At 41.6% G+C, this 7,037-nt stretch overlaps 1 pseudogene; it reads left to right on the top strand.

Moving 5' to 3' along the window:
• Positions 1–2,710: 2,710 nt before the first annotated feature.
• Positions 2,711–7,025, top strand: LOC119356719 (annotated as a pseudogene).
• Positions 7,026–7,037: the final 12 nt, after the last annotated feature.

Here is a 7,037-nt window from a genome sequence, read left to right as displayed (position 1 = left end):
CTAAAATCACAGTAACGGTTGGAAATTGAGGGTGACTATATAAGGGAGCTTCTCCCACCTACCACTCCTACCTTTGACCTCTCTCACTCCACCATTGATGCCCTTCAAGCTCTCTTGCCCGATCTCTCTCTCTAGCCACTCAAACTTGTTGATTTGCTAGGGATTGAAGGAGGAGACCTAGATCTACACTTCCACCAAAGGATATTTGGTTCCCCCATACTTTCTTGTGTGGATTTTGTTACTCTTGGGTGTTTGAGCACCCTAGACGGTTGAGGTCACCTCGGAGCCATATTCCATTGTGGTGAAGCTTCGTGGTTTCGTTGGGAGCCTCCAATTAAGTTGTGGAGAGAGCCCCAACCTTGTTTGTAAAGGTTCGGTAGCCGCCTTCAAGGGCACCAATAGTGGAATCACGGCATCTCGCATTGTGTGAGGGCGTGAGGAGAATACGGTGGCCCTAGTGGCTTCTTGGGAAGCATTGTGCCTCCACACCGCTTCAACGGAGACGTACTTCCTCTCAAAGGGAAGGGACTTCGGCAACATATCCTCGTCTCCACCGTCTCCACTCTTGGTTATCTCGTGCCTTTATTTAAGCAAGCTTACTTGTTTTATATCTCTTACTTGCTTGTGTACCTATCCTCGTTGCATCATATAGGTTGCTCACCTAGTTGCATTTCTAGACAACCTATTTTGATGCAAACTTTAACTTGCTAAAGAAAAGCTAAAAATTGTTAGTTGCCTATTCACCCCCCTCTAGTCAACCATATCGATCCTTTCAGTCGCCCTCGATTAGGGTTGGGCTCCCTTCGCCGCCGTCCATGAGATCAAGATCGGGTACATGGTGACCTTCAAGTTGCTAACTCCCGACATACTCAAGGTCATTGTCCTCAACAACTACGGCACTGAAGTGGTGACCAGGTGCTAGAGGCACGACGACATGTTCGCTATGAACATCTAGGAGAGCTCTGGTTTGATTATTATTTAATCCCGTACTAGTTTGGTTCAGAAGTGCTTGGTTTAAATGTCATACTATCGTCAAAATTGCTAGGTTTAGTTTAAAACTATGTTTATATGCTATGTATTTGCGTGTCTTTGATTTTTTTTCTGCTTAACCTTACCACGACAACGAGGAGGCTATTAGACAACATGCGTTCATGTGACCAAATGCCATGCCTTGTGTTTTCCGTCTAAATAACTGACCAACTAAACAGCCAATTTTCCGTTTCGTCCTAGACAGGCTAGAGAGTATGCACGTAACTAAACAACACGTAGATGTTTTTTTTAACTGTGTTTTGCAATGCATGAAAAAGTTGCTACGGCAACCAAACACGCCTCAAAAAGGACCCAACCAGTTTGCATGCATGGGAGTACGAAGTGAAGTGTTCAATTCGAGCGCTTGGGCTGTCGTTCGGTTTGATCGCTAAAAGTTGGTGGTTCGGTGATTGGCAAAGTCCAATTATTATATAGGCCATTAAAGTCACGAAAATACAAAGATGAACATGGGTGCCCGCGCCCACGTGAATAGTAAATTCATAAAAAAATACTAAAAAATTTAAAAAATTCTGAAATTTCACACTATGAAACTTAATCGATCATTCTACTCACGTGTGAAGTTTCAATGATGTATTGACACCCAAGGTATTCTTAGTGAAAAAAATACAGATGTGACCATACTATTCATTAAATAGTGTTTTTAATATAGCTTCAATTTTGTCATTTTTGCCCAGATTGCCACGGATGTAATTTCTTCGTGAAACTACATATGCGAGTATACCGGTTGACTATGTATATTACAAAAATAAATTCAGTTTTTTTTTGTTTTTGTTTTTTTCTAGTATTTTTAAAATTTACTATTCATAAAGGGTGTGCACGCACCAATGTTCACCAAATCCGCGTCCACTAAAGTCAAGTCTATTCAAGGTTGATTTTCACGAAAAAGGCCATTGTTTTCTCAAATCCAATTATGGAGAGGGGGTCAATAGCAGCCACTACGGGCAGGAAAGTCGTCTTTGACTGATTATATTGATGTGGATTAAGCTGAAGAAAGAAAAATAACCTTTTATAGAATAAACAAGAAACACTTTGACCCTGTCAAAAAACTGACATTAAAGTAGTTTTCATGATTAAACATTGATCATCAATTTAATCACATGTTATGAAATTTGTGCTATTATTGGAAACTACTCCCTCCATCTCAAAATAAATATCGCTGATTTAGTAATAGTACTCCCGCCGTCCGAAAAAGTTTGTCCCTCAAATGGATGTATCTAGTACCAAGTTAGTGCTAGATACATCCATTTGAGGGACAAGCTTTTTCAGACAAAGGGAGTATATTTTAATACGAATTGAATGATATAACTTCTGTGACACATACCTCAAAACTTTTTACCAGACTAATGGTCAAAGTGGAACCTCCAAATACATGAATGTCATACAAATAGGGGCGGAGTACGTATTATTATGATTATTATTAATAATAATCACTTTCTTTGTTGAAATTTGGTCAATGCTGCTACTAATCACCGTTGGAAGCCGCCTTTGGCTGGTTCTACGGATAAGGATTGGACTGAAGAAAGAAAAAACAAGTTTTTTAGATAATATAAAGAAAAAACACGTTGACATTATAGCTTGTCAGTGGTAGGTACTTGGTTCGCCTATAATTGAAGCGTGTATGGCTCTAAGCAGCTAGTAAAGAACTTATATTGGCCTATCGCCGGTCTCCAACAAAAGTACGCAGGCTCTCTCTGAAGGAGGTGGTGCAAAGGCATGGTAAGTTACATACTGTTTCAGTGTTTCTACAGTTAAGATGACATGCTTTTGCAGTCTTGCTGCGTACTGTATAACTTCAGATCACTATCTTAATTTTCTAAATGTCCAATAAGTGGTGGGCACAGATGTCTAGCTTATCTTTGAGTTTGTATATAACTTCTTTTCTAGATCAAGAAATTACGAGTTTCTAATCAGCATGAAACACAATTTTATGGGCATTAGCCTGTGTGTTTGGTGATGATTATATATCACGGTGCTTGCTAGTTGATACAAACATGTTTTCCTGATAGATAAGTACATAAAAAGCTTACCATACAATTGTATAAATAAGAGGTCAGCTCTTCGAAGAAAGTTTATGTCCTACACAATATCTGAATGGCAAATTCGATTAGTAAAGCGCACAGTTATACTAGTAATATTCAACATTCAGTGTCTCTAGTTTTGACTTGTGCTTAATCTTGCTGATGGAACAGAGAACAAGTGTTGGCTCCTGATAGTGCAGGGCAGTCTTTCAGGTACTTCACTCACCAACAATTCCATATATTTGCCAGCACTTGTTGCCTGTCTATTTTTTTGCCGCTTGTATTATTTATGCATATAATGAAGCTCTAGATTCGACAAAGAAATCCAGCCATGATGGTTATTGCAGTTGGACAGTTTCTCTTGGCACTTGTGGCTTGCAGTACCCATGTCGTCGTCTGCTCCTCACATGGAAATGCGACAGATCGGTTATCACTGCTTGAATTCAAGGAGGCAATCAGTCTTGATCCCCAGCAAGCTCTGATGTCCTGGAATGACAGCACTGACTTCTGTAACTGGGAAGGTGTCTCGTGTAGGCCTAAGAATCGACATCGCGTCACTTCCCTTGACCTCAGCGGTCGAGGCTTACAAGGGTGCATCTCTCTTTCACTTGGAAATCTTACATTTCTAAGAAATCTATCCCTACCAGGCAATCTGTTCATTGGACAAATCCCTGCGTCCCTTGGTCACCTGCAGCACCTCCAAAATCTCTACTTGAGTAATAACACACTCGAGGGTGAGATACCAGACTTCGCAAATTGTTCTAGTCTGCAGATGCTATGGCTGGATCGCAATCACCTAGTTGGACAAATCCCTACACATGCCAATTTTGCTCCTCACCTTCAAAGCCTGCTGATTTCATATAACAATCTTACCGGCAAAATTCCCGTTTCACTTTTTAACGTCACAACACTGACTCGACTTGATATCTCATCAAATCGGATCAGTGGCGAGATCCCAAGTGAAATCGGAAATATGCCCATGCTGCAATTCTTTTTCACCTGGGGAAATAAGCTATCAGGAAGGTTCCAACCAGCCATCCTCAGTGTGTCTTCTCTTGTTGTACTAAGCCTTGCCTCCAACTATCTAAGTGGCCAACTGCCATCCAACCTTGGTAGTTCATCACCCAATCTTCAAAAGTTTGGTTTATTTAACAACTTGTTCGATGGGCCTATCCCAAATTCGCTGGTGAATGCTTCTAAGCTATCCTTGGTTGATTTGTCGAGTAATAATTTCACTGGGGTGGTGCCTAGTTCTATTGGCAAACTTAAAGAGCTCTCCTGGTTGAATCTTGAATACAATCAATTACAAGCACGTGACAAGCAAGACTGGGAGTTTATGAATAGTCTAAGCAATTGCACTGAGCTACAGAAATTGTCGCTGCGTGGGAATCGTCTTGAAGGACGGTTATCAGATTCATTTGCCAACCTTTCTGCCAAACTTGAAATGTTCTTCTTCGGAAGAAACAGACTATCAGGGGGTTTTCCTGCCGGTATAGCTAACCTTCACAGCCTGAAGTTTTTGGCATTGGATGAAAACCAGTTTACCGGTGTCATTCCGGAATGGCTAGGGACTCTGGAGAACTTGCGGGGTATCGTATTAAGGAACAATGCTTTTACAGGATATATTCCATCTTCCCTCTCTAATTTATCTCTACTGGGGCAACTCTTTTTGGATTCTAACCAGTTGTATGGGCATATACCCCCGAGCTTGGGAAACCTCAAAACCCTTGAATCATTGGAACTTTCCAATAACATTCTTGATGGTAGCATTCCAAAGGAGATATTCAGCATTCCTACAATTAGAGAAATTGCGCTATCTTCAAATAGCCTAGGTGGACCACTTCCTACTGAAGTAGGCCGTGCCAAGCAACTACAGTACTTGTATCTTTCATCTAATAACCTGTCCAGTGCCATCCCTGACACACTGGGTAACTGTCACAGTATGGAATACATTGAGTTGGATCAGAATTTTCTTAGTGGAAGCATTCCAGTGTCACTGGGCAGCATCAGAAACTTGCAAGTACTCAATGTATCTCATAACCACTTATCAGGATCCATACCAAAGTCTATTGGCAGCCTGATGTATCTTGAACAACTAGATTTGTCATTCAACCATCTTGAAGGTGAAGTCCCAGAAAACGGGTATATTCAAGAATGTGACTGCTTTATGGGTGGATGGGAACAAGGGGCTTTGCGGTGGTGCAGCGAAGCTACATCTACCGGCCTGCCCTGTTATTCCTTCAAATTCAACTAAGCACGTGAGATCAACAGTGCTCAAAGTAGTAATCCCATTAGTCAGCATGGTATCACTTGCTGTGGTCATATCTGTCTTGCTATTCTGGAGGAGAAAACGGAAGAAGGTTTACATGTCTCTTCCTTCTTTTGGTCGAAAGTTTCCCAGGGTTTCTTGCCACGATCTTGATAGAGCAACTGATGGATTCTCCACATCCAACTTGATTGGCAGAGGAGGATACAGTTCTGTGTACAAAGGTAGACTGTTGCAAGATGGAACTACTGTTGCTGTGAAAGTTTTCACCCTAGAGACAAGAGGAGCACAAAAGAGCTTCATTGTGGAATGCAATGCTTTGAGAAATGCGCGGCACCGGAATCTAGTTCCTATCCTAACTGCTTGCTCGAGTATCGATTCTAAAGGGAATGATTTCAAAGCCCTAGTATATGAATTCATGCCAAAGGGTGACTTGCACGCACTACTGTACTCAGCTTTGGGAGATGAAAACACTTCAAATTCAGAGCGCATTACACTAGCTCAAAGGTTGAGCATTGTGGTGGATGTAGCAGATGCACTGGAGTACCTCCACCATGACAACCAAGGAGCTATTGTTCATTGTGATTTGAAGCCTAGCAACATTCTTTTGGATGATAATATGACAGCTCATGTTGGAGATTTTGGCCTTGCGAGATTCAAAGCTGGTCCGACACAGTCATATTTCAGTGACTCGAACTCTGCTTCTTCGACTATAATAAAAGGAACGATCGGATATGTCGCTCCAGGTGATGTCTGTTGTTCATTTCCATGTTGTACCATATATGTTACAGCGTAACTTGAGAATGACTCCTTATTTATGATGCTTATGTTAATATTTTGACTAAACTATCGTTGTACGTGTTGTTACAGAGTGGGCAACTGGTGGTGAAGTTTCAGTTGCTGGGGACGTTTATAGCTATGGGATTATTCTGTTCGAAACATTTTTGAGGAAGAGACCGACAGAAGATATGTTCAAGGATGGACTGAGCATCGCAAACTTTGTTGAGATGAATTTTCCTGCTGGGATATCACAGATTGTTGACTCTGAATTGCTACAAGATCGTCCAGCAGCCACGAAGGAAAAAGATTTGGACTGTTTAGTCTCGGTGCTAAACGTTGGACTTTGCTGCACCAAGTTGTCCCCGAATGAGCGCCCCAACATGCATGAAGTGGCTGCAAGCCTTCATGGAGTTAGGGAGGCATATCTTGGAGGAAGATAAGGTAAACACTATTTAGTCTTTAATGCCGTAGGTGTTGTACATAATTTACATAAGGTTTATCACTAAATGTCTAAATGCACGTGCCATTTCTTTGCAAATAAGACCACAGTAGGCGAACTAACCTGATGCTTGTAGTCCCGCAGGTTGCCTCAAAAACCCGACCACAGGAGGTGGCTGCTGCGAACAACGAGTTTGTGGCTTCGGAATGTATGGTCAGGGTGTTCTACTACAAGTTTATTTTGCTGGAGTACTGTTGTGCAATGCGCTCAGTCTCTGATGTTACTCAAAGCAGAGTCTGGGTGATGGCTCTGGTTGGGATAATTTCGGGTTACATGTATTTTAAGGAATTAAGTAGCAGGTTCCATGCTTTGCATGTTACTAGTAGTATGATGATTGCTTTCGTGGGCATTGTTGCAATATGATGTGCTGGTCTAGACTCTTTTGATGTAGAAGTGGTGACTATTTTCTTACAGCTTGAGCCTA

The sequence above is a fragment of the Triticum dicoccoides genome, chromosome 2A (assembly GCF_002162155.2).
Source record: "Triticum dicoccoides isolate Atlit2015 ecotype Zavitan chromosome 2A, WEW_v2.0, whole genome shotgun sequence".
Classification (NCBI taxonomy): domain Eukaryota; kingdom Viridiplantae; phylum Streptophyta; class Magnoliopsida; order Poales; family Poaceae; genus Triticum; species Triticum dicoccoides.
Note: the sequence above shows the minus strand (reverse complement) of the source record. Positions and strands in the feature narration are given on the sequence as shown.